Source organism: Cotesia glomerata, linkage group LG8 (assembly GCF_020080835.1).
Source record: "Cotesia glomerata isolate CgM1 linkage group LG8, MPM_Cglom_v2.3, whole genome shotgun sequence".
Lineage (NCBI taxonomy): Eukaryota > Metazoa > Arthropoda > Insecta > Hymenoptera > Braconidae > Cotesia > Cotesia glomerata.
Window position 1 is genome coordinate 4,637,341 of NC_058165.1, and position 23,006 is coordinate 4,660,346.

Below are 23,006 nucleotides of genomic sequence, written 5' to 3' on the forward strand. Positions count from 1 at the left end.
GAAGACAAAGGTTGGGGTGATTGGGCCTACAGTCGAAAAAGGGAGCTGCCAGGAAGAAGAGTTGGAACTATCAGGCTACAGAACTCCAACCACATCGTACGATAATAAGTATGGGGTTCAGGTGAGAACAAACCAGAACTATTATCGGCAGCCTCATAGATTTCAGACTCCAAGAATTCCCAGGCCGTGTTACAACTGTGGTGTTCCTGGACACTCCTTTGTGGGTTGCGAAAACCCTAGACAAGATGTCTGTAACAATTGTCTCAAAATTGGTCACACTCGACAAAACTGTCCGCTGTTGACAATCGATAACCGTAGGAAAAGCTCTTTGGATAGTGTAAACTCTAGTGAGCAGTGTAATGATCCCAGAACTGAAAATGAACGGAAAACCCACTTACACCTGTCCCTAGTTCCCCGTCGGTTCAGTTCGTTCAAGGAGCAGCAATGGGGTCTAGTGAGGGTTCGATAAATGTTGAGACATCTGGCTGCTCAGAGCTAAGACAGGCTTTTAAGCTACCTTGCTCTGATTCAGGCCCATCAACATCATCTGCGGCATAGTCTATGGACACAGTTAACTTCAATCAACGCATCTCTTTGGCCAGAAGATCAACCAGCAATTATAAAACAGGGCAGTAGGCTATTTGATGATCCTAGTTGTACTATAATTAACACTGATAGTAAGCCTTATACTAATTGTACTCTATTTTCTTTAGCAGGGAATCAGGAGAGCAATGAACCTGTAATTTTGATGGAAAATGAACTGGACCTAGGTTTTGAAGTTGAGAATGACAAGACCCATCTGTGGTCCCAGAACACAGGCCCTGGAGGCTGGTCCTCGAATCAAGAGGCCCCTAATAACACACTGGAAACGTCATATAGGGCAGCTTTCATTCCTAGAATGCTCTAGAGTGAATCTTCGTCAACGAAGGTCAACTCCAAGCTAGCTGAAAGAAAGGTTTTCATCTCAGGAACAGGTCCAAGGCCTCCAATAGTTACGGCTAAGATCCCTGTGTCCTTGTGGATATTTGGAGTCACTCTGAATGGTATCTTGGACACTGGTAGTAAGAGATCATATATTAACAGCAAGATATATGATGATTTAAAAGAACTTGCTTCGGGTGAACTTAGGACGGACGAAACTAAGGAACAAGTTGCGGGGAACAATATCTAAGTGTTCTTGAAAACCTCAGTCACCCAATAGTTTTGGGTATGGACTTCGCTCTCCAGTTTGAGGTCATAATAGACGGCAAGAACAAAACCTGGCACTTCAATGGAAGTCGAGAACTACATCCGTTCGAGTCGGTTTATTTTGAAGAAAGACACCCAGATTCCGGTGTAACCACGACGGAGCAAGACCAAGACTCCCAGGAATATTTCAGACGTGAGTCGGAAAAAGTTCAGGGACTTATCAATCCAGGGACTCACGAATATTATTGGAGATGAGATAATATTGAAACCCGAGGCTATTCCGGTAAGGGGTGTCAGGCCTTTTTGTTGTAAACGCCCGGGTGACAGTCTGGCAGGGGGGAGTGTAACAGGGAAAATCGAACTTCCCGGGGTCATTATCGACCCCGATAATTGACGCACGGTAGGTAAGGGTTTTCCCTTACTTTTCGATTTTTGACAAGAGTTTCGACTTGTCACCGGGCGTGCTAATCAAGATTCCCCACTACTGTTCCCGGAAAATGAAGCGGGGCGTAACAATAGGAAAGTTCGAGAGCCTGAGCTGAGGGTTATAAAGAGCGAGCACGAAAACATCGAGGCTTTTTCCCTTCTGGAAGCCAGTGGCCTTTTGCCTTTTGTGAATCAGTGACCTTGTTGAGATTAGATAAGTCAAGAGAGTGCAGTTTTGAACGCCGACGATAGAAAGCAACTACTGAGGAGTTTATTACGGTATTTGGAATTAGACAAGCCCTGACCGGAAGCTAACATAGTGGTTTGAGACGACAAGACGTCAAGCGGCGGAGCCAGCCAAGTTGGACCGGGGTATCAGTCGTCGTTGGATAAAACAATAATTGAGTCTCTAGGTATTTTCGATTAATTTAGGCCAAAATTGATTATTAATTTAATTAAGAGGCTGAAATAATTTAAATTAATTTCTCGAGCGGTCATTTTTATATTAGCAAGTTTTGTACTTTAGAGATTCATGCGCCAAGGTCATTTAGCTAGTTTTGTTATTGGATATTTATTTTAAAAGAATGAGATTAATAGTTTATTTGTGAATTTACTGTAGATAATTTAATCAGTAATTTATTATAGGCCTGCTGGCTATAATAAATTAATTTAGTTAATAATTTTCGGGATATAAAGAAAAGTAAATTTGAATAAGAAATGAAAATGCGTAATTAAGTCAGTGAAGGTCATTCTAGAATGTATGTAGTTAAGAGTTGTATTGAGACGCTTAGGATTCGAATAGTTGATGTTTAGAATTTTGTCTAGGAAGATTAAATTTAGTAAATCCTGTAATGAGTTCAGTAGAATTTATTAATTGAAAATATTAGTAGAAAATTTAGTAAGTGAACTAGTACAGAAATTTAGTGATTATGTAATGTAGTAAGATTTATTTGCAGTAAACAAGTGTTGACGTAAAATTTAGTAGATTACGATAGTATTGTAAAGTTTTGGAAAATTAAATTTAGGCCGGTGGATAAATGTAATTGAATTGTTTAAGTTAGAAAAGTGCTAAATCAATTATTAAATAATTGATTGAATTAAGGATAATTTATTAGATAAATTCGATAAGAAAATTTGGTGAATTTGGTAAATTTAGTTAATCTGGAGATTAAATTTATTTAAGGAAAATTGGTTAAAATTTTATTTAAGAAAATTTGAGAAATCAAGTTAACGTTCGGTGGATGATTTTATATGGAATTGAATAAGATTATATGGTATTCCGTCAGGTAGACGAGGTTGTTTATGTGAAATTAGTTCAGATAATTGAATAATTAAGAAGTTTTTATTGGGTAAAACATGTTGTTTGTTATTCCGTCAGTTGGACGAGGGTCTAAGAAATTAAGAATCTAGATGCGTAATGGTCTATGATTAAATTTAGAAATTAGGAATCTAGATGCGTAATGGTCTATGATTGAATTAGGAAATTAAGGATAGATGCGTAATGGTCTATGTAGAGTTAAGAAATTAAGAAGATAGATGCGTAATGATCTATAGTTGAAAGAATTTAAGGATATTTAGTTATAAGTTTTGGCAAGTGCCTGCGTAGGTGAGAGGTCCTCACAATTAAGTAATTGATAGGTTAATTTTAAGGGTAATATTATTAAGGAATTTTGTTAAAATAAAATTGTTTATATTGAATAAATAATTAAATTGTTAATAATTGTTTCTCAGTATTAATTTTTCAGCCTTTCTCAACTTCTCACGACCCGATCTTTCCTTCTCATGCTCCCCGGTTTCTGGGACACCGAGTATAAAATCCCAGTGGCGCCCTTTTCAAAGAGGAAAGGGGTGACCAATTGGACAGGGCTAACCACCCCGTTACAAATTAAGTAAGTAACATATGAGTAAAATCAAATAAAAATTCAAATTCAAGCAAGCCAAAGTGGATAATTAATAGGGTTATTATAAACTGTTAGATAGTTCGAGATTTAAGAAAAATTCAAACGCTTTATTTTTGAAGCTCTTGAGGGAATAGGAGTTAATAATATCACTTGGTAACTCTTGCGTACGTAATTGTTCTTAGCTGCAAGTCGATCGGATCGTCTAATATCAGAATTTTCAAATTGTTGAATATACAGCGAAGGAATTTAGGTTCTCCAGTCTCTAATAGCTTATAATAATATACGTCTCTAATAGCTTCTAAATAGTTTTCTTTATACCTCGGTCGAAAGTACCCATATTTTGCACCTATTTCGAGGCAGAAAGTTAAAGATCCGTGCATTGATTAAGCTACACATTCGCCTTCTATAGCAGCGGGAGCAAATGCTTTCGCTACCGCGACTGACATTAGTCATTTGTTACTAACTATGTTTTGTTTACGCTGATCATTTACGATTGATGGTACAATATAACTTGGTTATCTTTCTTTCTTTCTTCTACTTACATGAAATATTTCATATATAGATAGAGATATAGATAAAAATATAACTGTCGTAAGAGTGAGTAGATCATCCGATGTAACTTATAACCAGGTTGTACTGTACTGAGATTCAGTTTGACAGTGACGTGTGTAAAATGGATCAACTTTATTTAATTAATTAATTATTTAGAAAAATGTACGCAGTAACAACAATTTAATTTTATTTTTATTAATTATTGTTAATTTTCAGATAATATGCTCGTTTTTTCTATTTTTAACCGAGAATAATCTTTATTGTTTGTTGAATTCAAGAAATTTCAGTTTTATTTAATCTAAAAATTAAAAAAAAAAATGTTTTTTAATTATTTTTTATTTGATTTTACATTAATTTTTTTTTATTTGATGCCTGCCCCCCACCCTCCGACCAGCAGCACTCGCTTCGCTCGTGCCGCAAATGTCTGGGGCAGGCATCAATTTTTTTTCGATACAGTACATGAAATGTTTTACGCTGAACATACAGCGAAGGAATTTAGGTTCTCCAGTCTCTAATAGCTTATAAATGAAGCAAGCTAAAGAATAGTGCCTTCGTGACTTTACACTAAGCCAGTTTAATTTGCGGCGAAAGGGGGTAATATGCTTATTATTCACTAATTAAAAAAAATTTTTTTTTTTTTAGGGATCAAAAACATAAAATACTTATATGTTTTTTTTTTCTGTACTTGACTTGTGTTTCTAGTTTCAAGCTTTATGTTTATTTTTTAGTAAGTTATGTTGAAATAAAAAATTGAAAATTCTTCGATATTTATATTGACAGTTAACTTGGAAAGATTTTAAGTTACTTTGAAAGTTAAAAAAAAAATCTCAGGTATAACTTCAAGAAATCAAAATTATAGGCTTGAAATTTTTTGAATATTTATACTTTATAACATCGGAAATAGTAAAGAAACGAGAAAAAGTGTATAACATCCAAGATTCAATTTTAAACTTTCAAAGTCTTTGAAGGACACGGAAAAATTATTCAATTGAGTTGATTTTCAGAGAAGGCTTTAAAAATATAAAATACGAAAGATTGGAAAATCGAAAAGTGCACGACTCATAATGCTCATTTAATTATGAAATAATGATAAAATAAAAAATATGAAAGAAAAAAATTTAAAACAGCTGTAATAGGACGATAATAGTACCCTAGTAGAAATAATCAAGTTTTCACTCGATTCTAACCAGTAACTGGCAATTCTAGTCGAACTGGCCAGTTACTAGCCAAAAACTCGATTTCATTTCTACTAGGGTAATGTTAGTAATTTTAGTCTTTTTATTTTATTAATTGGAATCAAACGACACTGAATTACATAGACATTTAGAATAAGGAACTTGCCATTCCTTTAAAAAATAAAAAAAAAAAAATTTGAACTGAATTAATGGATTTTTTTGGCAAGTTACAGTGTTTACAAGTTTCATATTTGACGTACGGGAAAATTTTTCAAACTATCTTGGTGTTTTTTTCGTTTCTATTTCACTAAATAAATTTTTGAAAAGTATGGAATTAATCTCCATTAAATAATTTTGATAATAGCGTGTAAAATATCTTGATTCCGTTAACTAACAAGGGCATAATAATAAAAATAGTTGCCAAAATGAAGCGAAAAAAATTTTTCAATCTTAAAGCACTCTCTGATGCTTCGGATTATAAATCATGCATTACAGTCTTTTGGTTTTTTAATTTTATTAATTGCAATTGAACTACACTGAGTTACATAGCCATTTGAAATAGGAAACTTGCAATTCTTTCAAAGAATAAAAAAAAAAAAAAAAAAACAATTTAACTGAATTAATGGATTTTTTGGCAAGTTACAGTATTTACAGGTTTCATACTTGACGTAGGGGAAAATTTTTTAAACTATTTTGATGATTTTTCCGTTTCTATTGCACTAAATAAATTTTTGAAAAATATGGAACTAATCTTCATTAAATGATCTTGACAATAGCATGCAAAACATCTTGATTCCGTTAACTAACAAGGGTATAATAATAAAAATACACGGAAAAAAGAAAACTAGAAAAATTACATTATAAATAGTAAGAAGTGTCCCGTTGTATTAAAAACTAGAAAAATTACAGTTCGAAATAACATTTTTCTAAATTCAAACTTTGAATGTTAATTTTCAGAGCTTTCAATGTAAATATTACATTCTACAATGTAATTGTTACACTGATAGAAGGATTTATTTGTATTAAATAATATTTTTTAATATGTAACAAATCATTTATTAGAGACCATTTTTTAATATTAAATATATATTTCTTAGTATTTAAAATGATTTGTTTTTATTTAATAAATCTGATATCCATTTATTAAATATTAATAAATCTTTTTAAATACTAATAAATATTTGTTAAGGCCTAACAAATGGCTTCTAATAAATGATTTGTTAAATATTAACAAATCTTTTTAACTATAAACAAATCCTTCTATCAGTGTATAAAATCTGTAATAATTACAATCCGAAACTGTAATTTTTCCAGTTTTCATCACGGAGCGCCACGTTATACGATATATTGTAATTATTCGAGTTTTCTTCTTTCCGTGTATTTGCCGAAATTACACTGATAGAAGGATTTATTTCTACAAAAAAATATTTGTTAATAGTTAACAAATGATTTATTAGAGACCACTTTTTAGTATTAAACAAATATTTCTTAGTATTTAAAATGATTTGTTTGTATTTAATAAATCTGATATTGATTTATTAAATATTACTAAATCTTTTTAAATACTAAGAAATATTTATTAAGGACTAAAAAGTGGTCTCTAATAAATGATTTGTTAAATATTAACAAATATTTTTAACTATAAACAAATCCTTCTATGTTTGATCGTAAAGCAATCTCTGACGCTTCGTCTTTCATTTTTTTGCCCCAGCTCAATCATTATTAAAATTTATTTGATAACTCCAGTAACCGCATTAGAAAATGCATAAATACTAATATCCACAAACACAATAGCATGTATGCCAATATAATTCACGGTCTTGTGGAGATCAGCATACGTCGCATGTTATTTACAATTGGCGAGGATTTATGTGGATCTGGTCTGGATGAGGGTAGGCAGGGATAGGTTGGCTATATAGCTCAGGAGAGTTACTACAATATACGTCGGTATCGAGCATACAAGTAGAGGTCGTGGAGGGTAAGGAAGAGGGATATAACGGCGGCGAGCGAGCGATGCTCGTGGCCGCCTTGCCAGCCAATTCCCGGCGGCTCGCTATATTTACGAGACCCATAAAGTAACGTGCACAGCCGCGTATATTGCCGCGTAAATATCAGCTTATGGAAATATAGAGCTCAATATCTGCCTGCCAGGTCGCCTTTCTTCCTTCTCGTTTTATGTATATACAACGTTCAAAAGTTACCCCCTCGCTACGACTTTTAGCGATGTTGCTTCTACATATATATATAAATACATGCATGTAGTTAATGTTGCGGTAACAATAAATTTTATTCCACGATGACGAGTTATGTTTTAAGGCTTATAATGTGCTCACAATTCATTTATCCCACCGCTATAAATTTTTATTTTAAATAAATTCTTACAATAATAATAATAAACCAAAATTGAGTCATTTCTTTGAATTGACAATTTTTCTGTCGTTAAATCTTTACTGAACGTCATTGGCTGTTCTTTCCGTACATATATTTACATTATATACATAAATATATATCATCGTTAATGTGTTTAGACTCATTGCTTTTTATTCGAGAGTCAGCTGGCAATTAATCGAGATTTACAGTTGACATGTCGACCTTATTAATTTTGTTGACGATATATTTTATTAAGTCAGCCTGCAACGGCAATTTAGGGATAAACTTTGTTCAGACGAACCTTCTTCTTACGAGAATTGAGACAGAATCAATCACTTTGTTTTTTTTTTTTTTTTGTTTTCTTTTATCTGGGAAGACAGCTGCTAAGCGCTTAACGTCTACACTGTTATTTGACGTGTAATACTGAAATACATGGGCCATTTACTGCTTTTAAATGTCCCGTAGACGTTAAAGTTCTGACTCGATGGGCTTGACTCATTAAAGCTGAAAGTAAACGTCAGGAGGACCTTTAATGAAAGAATTGAAGATATGTAGGCGTTACGCGGAGAATCTTAAATACGGTGGATTTTTTTGGAGTGTAGATATTCTATGCATTTATCACGTTTGCACCCTCTCAAAGAAGGGTATTTTAGAGATTTTTGGAATGATTCACCCTTTGTCAATTAATTGAATAGTTATATTTAAGGTAAAAGCCCCAATATATGATCATGTACCAGTATATGATCACTCAATGTATTTGTATACCTATATTTGTGAATATAGATATACAAATACATGGAGTGATCATATACTGGTACATGATCATATATTGGGGCTTTTACCTTAATGAGATTTAGTAATAGTTACGTCAAAAATAAATCAATTTATTTAAGTCGTTTTTTTAAATATTTTCTTATAACTTATAACTATATAGGTTTGGTACAAGTAGATATAACAGTTGACTCGAATTATTTTATTATTCGTCAGAAGTATATCATTGATTTGTAGTAAAGATGGTAAATTTGTCGAAAACAACGACATCTTTGGTATTAAAACTCTCAACTATGGCTCTCATGACGTCACTTGAACCGCGCCAAAAGTGACCGCCATTATTACCAAGTGTTGATTGTTATGATTACAACTTAAAGCTACAGCGACGTTTCAAAAAATAGTTTTTTTGCCCTCCGGGCGGAAAGTGGCAACTTTCGTCCCGCTGCGCTAAACAAAGTTGCCGCTTTCCGCCTTCGTCGAGCAAAAAAATAGTATACACTCCACGGGAAGTAAATAAGAAAGCCTCAGATCACATGTTTGTCAACCTCGGCTTCGCCTCGGCCGACAATTACATGTGATCTGAGACATTTCTTACTTTACTTCCCTAGGTGTGTAATATACTATTTCTGCCCTCCAGGCGGAAAGTGGCAACTTTCGGCCCGCTGCGCTAAACGAAATTGCCGCTTTCCGCCTCTGTCGGACAGAAAAATAGTATACAAACCTATGGCAGGAAAATAATAAATATCTCAGATCACATATATGTCGACCTCGGCTTCGCCTCGGGCAACATATATGTGTTCTGAGACATTTCTCATTTTCTTGCCACAGGTGTGTAATATACTATTCTTTATACCTCGGTCGAAAGTATGCATCTTTTGCACCTATTTCGAGGCAGAAAGTTAAAGATCCGTGCATTGATTAAGCTACACATTCGCCTTCTATAGCAGCGGGAGCAAATGCTTTCGCTACCGCGACTGACATTAGTCATTTGTTACTAACTATGTTTTGTTTACGCTGATCATTCACGATTGATGGTACAATATAACTTGGTTATATTTCTTTCTTTCTTCTACTTACATGAAATATTTCATATATAGATAGAGATATAGATAAAAATATAACTGTCGTAAGAGTGAGTAGATCATCCGATGTAACTTATAACCAGGTTGTACTGTACTGAGATTCAGTTTGACAGTGACGTGTGTAAAATGGATCGACTTTATTTAATTAATTAATTATTTAGAAAAATGTACGCAGTAACAACAATTTAATTTTATTTTTATTAATTATTGTTAATTTTCAGATAATATGCTCGTTTTTTCTATTTTCAACCGAGAATAATCTTTATTGTTTGTTGAATTCAAGAAATTTCAGTTTTATTTAATCTAAAAATTAAAAAAAAAATGTTTTTTAATTATTTTTTATTTGATTTTACATTAATTTTTTTTTATTTGATGCCTGCCCCCCCCTCCCCCGACCAGCAGCACTCGCTTCGCTCGTGCCGCAAATGTCTGGGGCAGGCATCAATTTTTTTTCGATACAGTACATGAAATGTTTTACGTACTTTCGACCGGCTATAAAGAAAAATAATATACACTACACGGGCAGAAGTTTGAGAGCTCTGAACTGCGTGCCGTGATGCCCTCGGCTACGCCTCGGGCATCATGGCGCGCAGTGCAGAAATCTCAAACTTTCTGCCCTAATAGTGTAATATACTATTTCTCCCAAATAAATGACTAAAAATTTTGTTACTAAATCCTTCTATCAGTGCAGGAACAATACCTTGTTTTTCAGTGTATGTATAACATCGATGAAAAGGTAAATAACGTAGCAAAGTACAAGACGTCTTGAATTAATCTCACCGTCCCGGCAATTTGTTCTTTAAAGCATTTTACAACAGTTAGCGGATACAAATTATCACCCGGTCTGTTGAACTTCTTACGAGTATATCCATTTAAGAATCTCGCTGACTGCACCAACAGAGTTATACACATTAGTAGAAGGTAAAGTACACACATAGGTGTACATATAAGTGTATATGGAGCCTGAGTATAAAGAATCGAGTGTGCTCCTATTGAAACGTAAATAACGCGACTTATTGTCGGCCCCGTAGAGATCTCAGGGTCATTAACTCTATATCGCAGATCTTGGGTCGCAGCGGGTGTCGTGGTGTAACCTTCAACCGCGATTGCGCACGAGCGAGTACCCTGGTGCTTCGTTTTGGTCTCAGCTTCTATCGTCGTCTCTTTCTCTTTTTATACGGCATGGTATCTCGCTTGTACAATACAATGCGGGCTAATGATGCCTCCAAGGTGGCGTGTGTGGTGCAGCCATGTGGCATCTAAATAAAACGAGAACGACAAACAGACTTTATATGTGAGTGGTCCCGCAGTAAGTCTGAAGGATCACGATCACCATTATTCAGAGCTCTATTACGTCACGAACCCACTGGAGAACACCACAGGGGACGATACTTTATCACTCGTCAATACTGCTAATTCAACTCTTGCTTTCGCCTATATGGGTGAGCTAATTAACTTATCAGTATGTTTCATTATATTTCTCTTCCATCGTTTGTAATGTATGCTGTCAATTACATCCGTGACGAGTCGTCTATAATTTTTTTATGGTTTTTAGGATGGCTGTTATTAGCCAAGTTAAATCAAACGTGTCTGCTTTGGCAAATTAAATTGCACGCCTCATAACAGGAAGCGTTTGAAGATTTTTTATTTATCTTAACTTGTCAAGGTCAAGATATTTTATTTAAGGAGAATTGTGTTTTGTTGCACTAGTAGGATGATAAAACTGCATAATTGTCAAAAAAGACGGTGAACTTTTATGAGCTTACATTAGTTAGAAAAAAAGGTTCACTTGAGCCAAGAAAATATTTTTCTTCCTTATTATTTTCTTGAGCTAAAAAAAAAAATTTTTTTTAACACAAGAAATTTTACTTATTCCAAAAAAATTAATTCTTTTGATTTAAGAAATACGTATCTTGATCCAAGAAAATTTATTTGAGTCAAGAAAATCTTGTTGTTTGGAGAAAATTCAGCCTTTTGCTTCAAAAAATTTAGTTCTTGATAGAAGTTAATTTTCTTGTCTTGAGAAAATTTCTCTCTTGCTCCAAAAAATTAAATATAAAGATAGAAGTAAATTTTCATTAATATTTTTATTGATTAACATGTCAAATGGGAAGATCAAATAATATTTCATAATTTTTTTTCATTCAATATGTATAATTCCACGCTAAAATAATATAAAATGGGTATCAAATATTCAAGAGAAAAATTTTCTCAAGGTGAGAAAATTTTTTTCTCAGCTGAAGTAGGTGGCGCTGCTTCCCTAAAGTATCTAAAAATCTTGATCAAATATAAAAATTTAGTGTATCAAGTATTTATGATAATTTGAATTGAGAAAAAATGACTTCCACCAAGAATAGAATTTCAAGAAAAATTTTTACTTCAGCCAACACAACTTCGGTCGTTCTTCAGGCACCCGAAAATTTTCTTGAGCCAAGAATTTTATTCTCCAGTCACGAAATTTTTCTTTCTGTGTAGGTTTAGTTCGGAGAACTATATAATTGTTATAATTAATTTAAGTTATTAAATTCGTCATAGCTCAAATGGTAGAGTAGCCGACATGTTTTCGGAAGGTTCTGGGTTCGTATCCCAGTCCGAGCTATCTAATAATTTTTTCTCGCATATTCTATAAACTCATATTAAGATGATCCTCTCCACATTCCTTTCTCAATTCTTTTCTCTCCTACGCCGTGGGTCAAATATAAATAATGCTGTGAAGCGGGAAAGAATAGGAGTTACGTTAATTATTACGTGAAGCGTTCCACATTCACGTAACAGGATATTGGTAGGAAAGGATTGAGAAAGGAATGTGGAGAGGATCATCTTAATGTGAGTTTATAGAATATGCGAGAAAAATTATTAGATAGCTCGGACTGGGATTCGAACCCAGAACCTTCCGAAGACATGTCGGCTACTCTACCATTTGAGCTATCCGGTCTATACTAAATTTCCTTTCGCTTATTCTATAAACATTAAGCCACACCGTCCATCTTACGGCAAGCATTTTTACAAATATAAATAATATATAATTATATACTATACAGGAATATATATATTATATATTCGGTAAAAAGTTAGCATCTTACTAGTTTATAACAACACAGTTGGTATTTTTGATTCGGGATATCCTAAAAAAAATATTTTATTTCGTTTTCAATCGAAAAAAAATGAATAGAAAATAATGAATGTTAATTAGTTTGCAAATGATATCTAAGGTCAAGATTTTTGTCTTCTTGAAATGAATGGTTTAAATTTTAATATTACGGCAAAAATTTTGGTCGTAGAAAAAAATTTATTTAAGCAAAAGTCTCTTATGTTTGTTTTAAACAACCAATATTTCCACTGTAATTCAACAATTAAGATTCATAATAAATAATTCAAATTTTTGCTAACTACAAAAATGTTAATTTTGAAATTACGGCTTTCTGATTGATCCTAAGAGAAAATTATAAGATACATTTTATTTTTACAAAATTAAATTTTGAACAACTTTTGTTTCAAACAATTTTTTATGTGACCAATATAATCGCCGTAATATCTAAAATTCAACAACATTAATTATTAATTGTTATTCTAAAATTAAGGCAAAAATCCTGCAAATTGTGATATTTCATTGAAGGATATTGTACTAATTAGTAATTATTGATAGTGAAACTGAAAAATTGACTATTTCTTTGCATATCTGTGTCTACAGACATAAAAGTTTGTAGTAAGGTTATGTAGAGGTGCGATTGTTACAGCGCATGCGCCTTAGTTTGTTCATTTAATTAAGAAATGCCGCGAATTATTTAAAATTGAAATTACGCCACTACTTTTTTAAGTATTTTCGTATCAGCTATCGAATTTGATACATTTTTTTTCGATTTACTTTTAAAATTATCAATACAATCCATATTTTATAAAAAATTGTTCCATTTAACCAATGAGTTATAATGGATGTTGCACTTAACTTTTTATATTGTTAAATACTTTTGTTGGCGAACAGAATTGGCTCTTAACAAACATTTAGTAAATGTTACTACAAATTATTATGCGGAAAAAGTTCAAGGATAAAACCTTTCAAAAGTTTTGTTTCCGCATTTTATTTAAGGTAAAAAATTTAGCTGACTATATTTTCATGAAATAGAGTAAATTGCAACACAAAATTTGGCAAACTTAATCTTGTTAACCACTATATATTTCCTACACGTGTATATAGTTGTGACAGTAAGCTTGCGCAATATTGTCCATAAGAATAGGAGCCAAGTTATATAACATATAAGTATTACATAGGTACGTGGATGAAAAGAATTAGAGAAAAAAATAAAAGTTGAGAGACCCATCAGACATTGAACTACACCAACTGGCGCTGTTTTAGAGCGTTAGGTTCCCGGACAAAGTGCTTCTAACAAAAGTATACTCAGCACAGTAAAGAAGTCTATATATGAAGACTCAACTTACAATATCTATGGAAAGATCGTACTATTGGAGGTCTGCTGGGTTTTTGTGAGATCACCATTACAAGAGGATGAGAGGGCGTGCTCGAGTGACCACACATTGGACGCAGCAATACTGAGGTCCGCGAGTTTCCCGTTTTACGGTCCCATTTCTACAAGATGGTGCGTGATAATGTGAAAGCTTACCGAGAAAAAGCAATTTCCAAGTTAGTATCTAAGACACTTGCCGGATTTTCATTTTCCTCCCTTCTTTTATTGCTATATTTTATTTATTTTTTATATTTTGACTTTCTTTATTATTTTTTTTATTGCACCTAATTGTTCACTTATATCTGTTATATTGCACGACTCATGATGCAAAGCATCAGAGGGTGCTTTACGATCGAAAATATTTTTTTCGCTTCATTTCGGCGAATATTTTTATTATTATACCCTTGTTAGTTAACGGAATTAAGATATTTTGCATACTATTGTCAAGATTATTTAATAGAAATTAATTTCATGCTCTTGAAAAATTTATTTAGTGCAATAGAAACGGAAAAAAACATCAAAATAGTTTAAAAAATTTTTTCGTCTGTCAAGTATGAAAACCGTAAACACTCTAATTTGTCGAAAAATCCATTAATTCAGTCAAATTATTTTTTTTTTAATTCTTTGAAGGAATTGCAAGTCCCCTATTGCGAATGATCATGTAACTCATAGTCGTTTAATTGCAATTAATGAAATTAAAAAACCAAAATACTGTATTGCATGATTCATAATCAAAGCATCAAAGGATGCTTTACGATCGAAAATATTTTTTTCACCTCATTTCGGCGACTATTTTTATTATTATACCCTTGTTGGTTAACGAAATCAAGATTTTTTGCATATTATTGCCAAGATTATTTTATGGAGATAAATTTCATACTTTTAAAAAATTTATTAAGTGTAATAGAAAGGGAAAATACATTAAAACAGTTTAAAAAATTTTCCCGTCCGTCAAGTATGAAACCCGTAAACACTATAACTTGCCAAAAAATCCATTTATTCAGTTAAATTATTTTTTTTTTAATTCTTTGAAGGAATTGCAGGCCCCCTATTGTAAATGGCTATGAAAACTCAGTTTTGTTTAATCGCAATTAACAAAATAAAAGAACTAAAAGACTGTACACAAAAAAAAGGTTCACTTGAGCCAAGAAAATATTTTTTTTTCATAATTATTTTCTTGAGCGAAAAAAATTTTTTTTTGAGACAAGAAATTTCACTTATTTCAACAAAATTAATTCTCTTGCTTTAAAAAATACGTATCTTGATCTAAGAAAATTTATTTAAGTCAAGAAAATCTTGTTGTTTTGACAAAATTCAGCCTCTTGCTCCAAAAAATTTAGTTCTTGATAGAAGTAAATTTTCTTGTCTTGAGAAAATTTCTCTCTTGAGAAGTAAATTTTCATTAATATTTCTATTGATTAATATGTCAAATGGGAAGATCAAATAATATTGAATAATTTTTTTTCATTTAATATGTATAATTGCACGCTAAAATAATATAAAATGGGTATCAAATATTCAAGAGTAAAACTTTCTCAAGGTGAGAAAATTTTTTTCTCAGGAAGTAGGTGGCGCTGTTTCCCTAAAGTATCAAAAAATCTTGATCAAGTATAAAAATTTATTGTATCAAGTATTTATGATAATTTGAATTAAGAAAAAATTACTCCCACCAAGAAAGAATTTAAAGAAAAATTTTTACTTCGGCCAACACAACTTCGGTCTTCTTTCAGGCACTCGAAAATTTCTTGAGCCAAGAATTTTGTTCTCCAGTTAAATTTTTTATTATTTCATAATTAAATAAGTATTATGAATCGAGCACTTCTAGATTTTCAAAACTTTTGATAAATTTTATCGACTACCGATTCCTTAGCAGGTATTCCAAAAGTATATTGCTCGCGATGTGTCATGTAACCAACGATACATGGACACATTAAGAATAGTATATAGTACAGAACGGGGGTATGAGTAGCTGGCGAGTACCGAGAAAGCAGCTATGGTATGTGTTGGTTGCCAGATATAAATTTTCTGATATTCGACCGTTCGTGTCATTTGAAATGGGGTAGTTTTCTCGGGACCTAATGGTTATTGCCTTTCTCAGCGGACATATTGCGTTCTATCCAGTGCAATGTGTGCGCCCGATATATCAAGGTTCACTCCTTCTCACACTCTCTTGGTTCACTTTAAGCGACATCGATGTATAAGTGTGATACATATACCATTCTACGGGGTGGCTTACTGGGTTGCTCTGTACACTGTATGGGCAGACGAACTTCTTAACCTGAAAAATGGTAACTGTGTTCTAGATATCTTTCTTTATTGTCAACGCAAATGTATAAATACGCTTATTTGTGTAAGTATAAGCAATTTATAAACAGAAAGAGATAATGCCAAGAAAGGGGTATCGAAAAGCAGTTTCTCGTCCTCTGATGCAGTGGCGGTTTTGCCTCGACGCCAGGCTCGAGACGGCAAGTGGCTGAGGTGTGGTTGCGGAGTTGAATTATTGCAAGCGGCCCGCCATTCATACAGGATGCATGCTCCGGTTGTAAGAGTAAATCTTTAAGCTGCCTCAATCCTTGACTTAACGCTACCATTATGATACAACGCTGTTTGATGTTATTATTATGGGCTTAACAATGAAATTGAATCACCAATTTTATGATGTTTCGATAACCGAATTTTAAAAGTACAGTGAAGCTTTTGAACACTGATAGAAGGATTTAGTAACAAAATTTTTAGTCATTTATTTGAGAGAAAATAGTAATTTATGTAATATGGCCGCAAAGTGGCGATTTTCCGACAACGACGATGTTGCGATATGAGCTTAAGGTTTGTGGCGGGAATGTACGAAAACGGGTGTAATTTTAACGTCCGAGCTGAAGCCGAGGATGGAAATTTATACTCGTTTTCGTATATTCACGTCACAAACTTTAAAGCGAATATCGCAAAAATCGTCGTTGTCAAAATCACCACTTAGAGGCCAAATGACATACAATATTTTTTATTATTATCGCTCCATAGGTTTAACTTTTGATGGATAGGAGGCAAATAATGAAATATTCAAATTTTATGAAGTTTCACAAGGGCAAAAAAACTTAATTTTATATTAATATTTATTTATGGCGTGGTTGTTATTTTATTAACATTAGGTCCGCTTCGTAATAAACTGCCAGCAGAGAAATAATTAGCGCCACTCAATAGTAACTAAGTTTAAATTTACTAAAAATCATCGGTCGGCACACTAGAATTTGATTTATTTCGTTCTAAATTTCGTCCGATTGCACAAGGACAGTGCGAAAAAAAAGGGGGAAGTAAACTTTGCGGCCTAGGCCACGGAAAAAAGACGGTATGGTAGAGTCTCTAGAAATGAGTATCTTTTCGGACGCCACCCAGCGCTCAAAAGTTGAACTTTTGGAGCGAGTATAACAAAATATTTATTTCTGGTCAATATATAATATATTTGTACGATTTAATTGCGTAAAATAAATAGTTTATTTATAGTAAAGATATGGTTTATTCGTGGTAAACAAATCATAGTTGACGAAAATAATGAACTTTTATAATTTATTTTATCAATTTCCAGAAATTATAATGGCTTCAAAATGAAAAAAAAAATTATTTTTTAATCTTTTAGTTGATTAATGAAATATTTTCCGTGTCTTCTATTGAATGAAAGTGTTAATTATAGGTTAAGAATAATTTAGATTTGTTCTCGTAAAATATAATATTTTAAACAACTTACTATATAAGTTAGGTATGACTTTTTCTAATCCCTAATTAATTTATAGTTCATCCATCGATGAATATAATTAGTGATCACTATTATGTATGCAAATAAACTATTTTTTGCAACGTCGCTGTAGCTTTAAGTTGTAATCAAAACAATCAACACTTGGTAATAATCGCGGTCACTTTTGGCGCGGTTCAAGTGACATCATGAGAACTATAGTTGAGAGTTTTAATACCAAAGATGTCGTTGTTTTCGACAACTTTAGCATCTTTACCACAAATAAATGATATACTTCTGACGAATAATAAAATAATTCAAGTCAACTGTTATATTTACTTGTACCAAACCTATATAGTTGTCATAAGGAAATATTTAAAAAAAGTTCTATCGGTAAACACTTTAGCAATTGCGTTTTCTATGTAAAGTCGCATAAGAGAACGAGAGACAAAGATAACTTTTTAAAGTTTTTTATTAATTATTACTATCACATGCCCTGAACCTGTACTTTTAAATACGCAAAATATTCAATATCTTATTTCTTTTCATCACCTAAATTTTTATTCAAATCTGAAGGTAGCTTTTTGTAATATAAAATAAAAACTGTAATTTCTCATAAGACTAAATGTTTAACTCAATGAACGTTAATAGAGAAATTAATTATTGAATCTGATTTAACGTTTAACAGAAGGTTAAACGCTATTTAAGAAAATAAAAATAAAATATAAAGTATGGCAACTCCTCGGCCATCGCCCAATTTAAGCTAAATCCTATAGTTTTCATCCATAGAACTGGAAGATGCTCTATACGAAAAGAACTCGAGATAAGATTGGAAAAGTTATATGAAAGGGCAACTTTAACGGCTATATAACCATTACGCCGTCAATAAAGTAGAATCTAGTGCCTTAACGGCCTGGAACGAAATTCCGGATATAGCCGCCATATATTCCAATAAAGTTAAACACGACATCCGGACTTCTGCGTCTGATCTTTCACTCGGTTACTTTGTTTAAATGAGCTTTCATTGTACGATATTGCTATTGATAAGTTCAATATAAGAACAACAGGGTAGCTTAATGAAAAAATAAACTACAATTGTTGATCTTATACCAAGCTTTTAAACAGCTGTAATAGGACGATAATGCTTAGACGCCCCTAGAGGGATGAATTTACATAATATGTATATAAATATACAGTATTTTGGTTTTTTAATTTTATTAATTGCAATTCAACGACACTGAGTTACATAGCCATTTGGAATGGGGGACTTGCAATTTCTTCAAAAAATTAAAAGAAAAAAAAATTTGACTGAATAAATGAACTTTTTTACAAGTTACAGTGTTTACGGGTTTCATACTTGACGAACGGGAAAATTTTTTAAATTATTTTAATGATTTTTACCGTTTCTATTGCACTAAATAATTTTTTGAAAAATATGGAATTATTCTTCATTAGATATCCTTGATAATAGTATGCAAAATATCTTGATTCCGTTAACTGACTAGGGTATAATAATAAAATAGTCGCCAAAATGAGGCGAAAAAAATTTTTTGTTATACTTGCTTCAAAAGTTCAACTTTTGAGCACTGGGTGGCGTCCGAAAAGATACTCATTTTTAGATTCTACCATATCGTCTTTTTTCCGCGGCCTAGACTGCAAAGTTTACTTCCCCCTTTTTTTTTCCGTACTGTCCTTGTGCAATTGGATGAAATTTAAAACGAAATAAATCAAATTCTAGTGTACCGACCGATGATTTTGAGTAAATTTTAAACTTAGTTACTATTAAGTGGCGCTAATTATTTCTCTGCTGGCAGTTTATTACGAAGCGGACCTAATGTTAATAAAATAACAACCACGCCATAAATTAATATTAATAAAAAGATAATTAATATAAAATTAAGTTTTTTTGACCTTGTAAATCTTCATAAAATTTGAATATGTCATTAATTGCCTCCTATCCCTCAAAAGTTAAAGTTATGGAGCGATAATAACAAAAAATATTGTGTGTCATTTGGCCCTAAGTGGTGATTTTGACAACGACGATTTTACGATATTCGCTTAAAAGTTTGTGACGCGAATATACGAAAACAAGCATAAATTTTCATTCTCGGCTTCGGCTCGGACGTTAAAATTACACCCGTTTTCGTACATTCCGGCCACAAACCTTAAGCTCATATCACAACATCGTCGCTGTCGGAAAATCGCCACTTTGCGGCTATATGACATTAATTACTATTATGTTATACTCCCTCCTGGGGAAAAAGGTTCAGATCTGATCAGATATGGGATTGGAGACATAATCAGATCTAGTCATATCGGATCAGATCTAAACAGATATAACTATATCTGAGTTGATAAATACATTAGATATGGTCAGATCTAGTCATATCTGCCTTAGCAGATCTGGCAGATCTGTTTCTATATGGCCAGATCTGATTCGTTTTTCCCGAGCTCCAAAAGTTCAACTTTTGAGCGCTGGGTGTCGTCCGAAAAGATACTCATTTTTAGAGATTCTACCATATCGTCTTTTTTCCGTGGCCTAGACTGCAAAGTTTACTTCCCCCTTTTTTTTTGTACTGTCCTTGTACAATCGGATGAAATTTAAAACGAAATAAATCAAATTCTAGTGTACCGACCGATGATTTTGAGTAAATTTTAAACTTAGTTACTATTAAGTGGCGCTAATTATTTCTCTGCTGACAGTTTATTACGAAGCGGACCTGATGTTAATAAAATAACAACCACGCCATAAATTAATATTAATAAAAAGATAATTAATATAAAATTAAGTTTTTTTGACCTTGTGAATCTTCATAAAATTTGAATATGTTATTAATTGCCTCCTATCCCTCAAAAGTTAAAGTTATGGAGCGATAATAACAAAAAATATTGTATGTCATTTGGCCACTAAGTGGTGATTTTGACAACGACGATTTTACGATATTCGCTTTAAAGTTTGTGACGCGAATGTATGAAAACAAACGTACATTCCCGCCCCGAACCTTAAGCTCATATCGCAACATCGTCTTTGTCGGAAAATTGCCACTTTGCGGCCATATGACATAAATTACTATTTCGATCGTAAGCACTCTCTGATGCTTCGGATCATGAGTCGTGCAAAAGATTTAATCATTTTTGAATAATCATTGCAGGATCGACAAGCTTTCTTGCTTTGGGATTCTTGATTACTAAACCCTTGAATGGATCGTTTGGAGGATCAATTTCGGTTACAAACTGATCGCTAATTCTTCGCCTAACAAGGCGATTAATAAATTATTATTGTGTCAGTCAATCATTACAAATTGGAGTCTATAAAAGTCTGTTAACTCGATTGATAAAACAAAAATCTAGATCAGTGACAAAAAAAAGTGATAATAATTTATCAGAAATGGTTTTATTGGAATAAATTTATTTGAAAACTAATGCTCGGAAAAGAGAGAACAGGTTTGGTGGGGAAAAAAGGTCATCGTCCGTAGTGCCTAAAGGCATACCAACGTCAAAGTGTAGTGTGTGCGTGACGAGGTGGGCACAAGAGGAGAGCAAACGAGCCTGGAAGCAAGCGGGAGATGTATATAAAGAGCATGCAACAAGGAAAGAATGAAAGTATACGAATTGAAGTTAAGAGAGAAAAAGTTATACCTATGCATGCTTGTGCCGCTTGAGGCGACATTAGCCATAACTTACCTATGGGACTGACAGCTTGCATAATACCCGCGAAATTGGTTTTATAAGACGATGCCAAGCACTGCTTCACAACAATGCCATAAACGCTCGGGGTAAATTACGACTCAGTGGCGTAACAACAGACGCGCTGAAGAATAAGACTGCTTGGCCGCAGGGGGCTGTACTCTATACACCAGTTGTATTATTACCAGAGTTCACTCAACAAATAAACGTACGCCGTCTTCCCACACCAATAAGCATTTCCGATTTAATAATAGCTCTACCTTTGAGTCATTAATTTTTCAATTTCTTTTCTTGTTTCAAAATACACCATTTTTATTTACTATGTTTACCCGTCTGGTTTTTTTAATAAATTGGCTCTTGTGTTTGTTCAACATCACACCTGAATTCTCCTGTTACCCTTTGCAGAGGCTCTCGGCTTTAAGATATTTTTATTCCAGCTATTTTGTTATCGCTTGTATATTGACATCATTGTTTTATTGCGCCACAGGATATCTTTAAATAATCTACACAAAAGCAACTGCTTAAGTTTATAAACTGCAATACGTAAATAAGTAAATAAACAAATAAAGGATGTGATAAACGCTGGCTTCCTTTTATGGTCACACTTATAATTGTGATTAAATTTGGTTTGTAGCAGGAATATTGTCTAATTGTCTGTTTTTGTAGGTTGAAATTCAGTTTTATATATATATATATATATATATATATATATATATATATATATATATATATATATATATTGGCAATTGTATGTACATTTGTTTTTCAAAAATATGCAATGTATTCAACTATTTGAGTTGAATATGTCCTGATATGTCCATACGCGGCCTAATATCAAAATTTGCGACACTGATAAAAAATTTAACTTGATTCAAAAGAAAAAATCTTGAATCAAGAATACTATATTGAAGAAAACAATTTTATTGACTCAAGAGGAAAAATTCTTGAATTGAGAATAATTTCTTGGCTTAAGAATTTTTTCTCTTGACTCGAGAAAGTGATTTCCTTCACAATAGTACTTTTGATTCAAGATCGTTTTTCTTGAATCAAGTTAAATTTTTTATCTGTGTGTATATGAATATATAAGTTCAAAATTTGTTCAAGGATTAAATCACATACATTTTCGAATTTTATTAAAGAAATCTCTCGGAGAAACGAAAACAAATTTTGGCCATTAACTGGCCAGTTCGACTAGACTTAAACCCGAAACCGGCCAGTATAATATCGAGTTTCTGTCCAGTGATTGACTAGTTTCACTAAAGATCCAATAAAATAGAGTGACTTTGAAAAAATTTTCAATTTTGAATTGAAAGTTTTGAGAATATTATTATAATTTACAGTCGATCAAAAAGATGAAAAGATTTGTTTAAAAAATTAACAATTAAATCTAACATAAATTAACGATTGATAAAGAATTGAAAAACAAATAACTATTTATCTTTATATTAATGTTTAAGACTTAGTTGTCAGAGGTGCGATTTCTAGCTCTTATTATCTCTGATTATCTCTACTAGGGATTATACTGAAAATAATCAGACATTACACACCGAGAGAAAAGTGCATGGTTAGCTGAATTCTACACAGGGGAAAAAAGAAAAATAGAAAAATTACATTAGATAATGTAACGTGGCGCTCCGTGATGAAATTTGGAAAAATTACAGTTTCAG